Below are 1,576 nucleotides of genomic sequence, written 5' to 3' on the forward strand. Positions count from 1 at the left end.
GCTAGGAAAGTTGTCACAAAAGTTTTGGTCCCCATGCCAGCTGTGAGGTAGCTGGATCCAAAAGTTTTGGTCCCCATGCCAGCTGTGAGGTACCTGGATCCAAAAGTTTTGGTCCCCATGCCAGCTGTGAGGTACCTGGATCCAAAAGTTTTGGTCCCCATCCCAGCTGTGAGGTACCTGGATCCAAAAGTTAATGAAAATATCTTTTAAAATCAAGTGGATACATATTGGCATAAGATTCCTTCAAGGATCTTTAGCCATGGGTAGCATAAAAATATATATACATTTGATTCTTTGGGAAATTAAATACTCCATACAAATGACAAATTTATTAATCAAAGTGCATACACAAACAGGTGGTAGTTTTGTACTAGTAACCTGACCTCTAATGTCAGTGTTGAGAAATACCAATATGGAGAGGTTTATTAATGCATGAAGTTCAGAGCACAACAGAGCTGTTTGATGATGGATCCCAATCTGCTTTATACAAGTTTTTTTCAACAAATGTGAAATAAGACATTAAACACAATTTGTAAAAAATTATAGTGCTGCTTTTTTTTCTTGCAACAAGGTTTTTCCCTGATGAACAATTAATGCCTCTAAAAAAATTAAATTCACCATAAAACTGATGATTAACACAATATTATACTTAACCATTCTCAAAAAGGTAATCATAGTCTGTACAGACTGACACACAGGATATAATATTGAATATTACTACATATGCTGGTGATATTCATCTTGACAAGATACACTCTTTCAAAAGACATTGGCATAAGCCAATTTAAATTCAACAATTTCCTGCAAAGCCACTGGTTTACACCTGCAAGTTCTTTTTTAAGGTGAAGTTTGACTGGCCAACTGTTATTCATTGATAATGGGGTGGGGGGGTGGGGATATTCACTTACTGAATGTTTAACTATAATATACTTGACATTGTTAATTAATCTCTCTGTCTCTCTCAATTAATGAAGGTATTATTAGACATACATGCACATGTATAATAATTCTTAGCATACTGTGTGTTGTGATTGATAAGGGGAGAACATGACTATTACACAGTATATAAATAAAAGTGTGAGAGGAGAGGAGAGAGGTGGGGCCAGTCATATTACCTTACCCGTGACAGTGGATCACCTATAAAGGTATGAATTACCAAAAGTTGTACTATCAGAGTAGCAAGTTATTTTCATTCAAGTACTAAATTTACACCAGTACTGCTTGACCTTTTCATAGTCAAAATTAATGAACACACTTGGTATTACAGTCACTTACTGAATACACAATTTCTACATCAAGAGCATAGTTTTCATTTTTTAATTCTTCATTCTTTCTTAGTTATGAAAACAATTTCTGTGCTGATAATGCAAAGGTTTAAAAGAAATCCAACAGCAAGTTGATGCAATAAGTAAATGATTCACAATGTTTGTACTAGACTGAACTGAGGTTTCTCAAGACGGGAACATGCAAGTTAGTTCTTTGGTTAGTACCTACCAATAACATACTAACAAACATGAAAGCACAAGAAACTAAACTAAAGCAGAGAGAAAAAAAATGGGGATGGGAGAGAATAGTA

Source organism: Penaeus monodon, chromosome 19 (assembly GCF_015228065.2).
Source record: "Penaeus monodon isolate SGIC_2016 chromosome 19, NSTDA_Pmon_1, whole genome shotgun sequence".
Lineage (NCBI taxonomy): Eukaryota > Metazoa > Arthropoda > Malacostraca > Decapoda > Penaeidae > Penaeus > Penaeus monodon.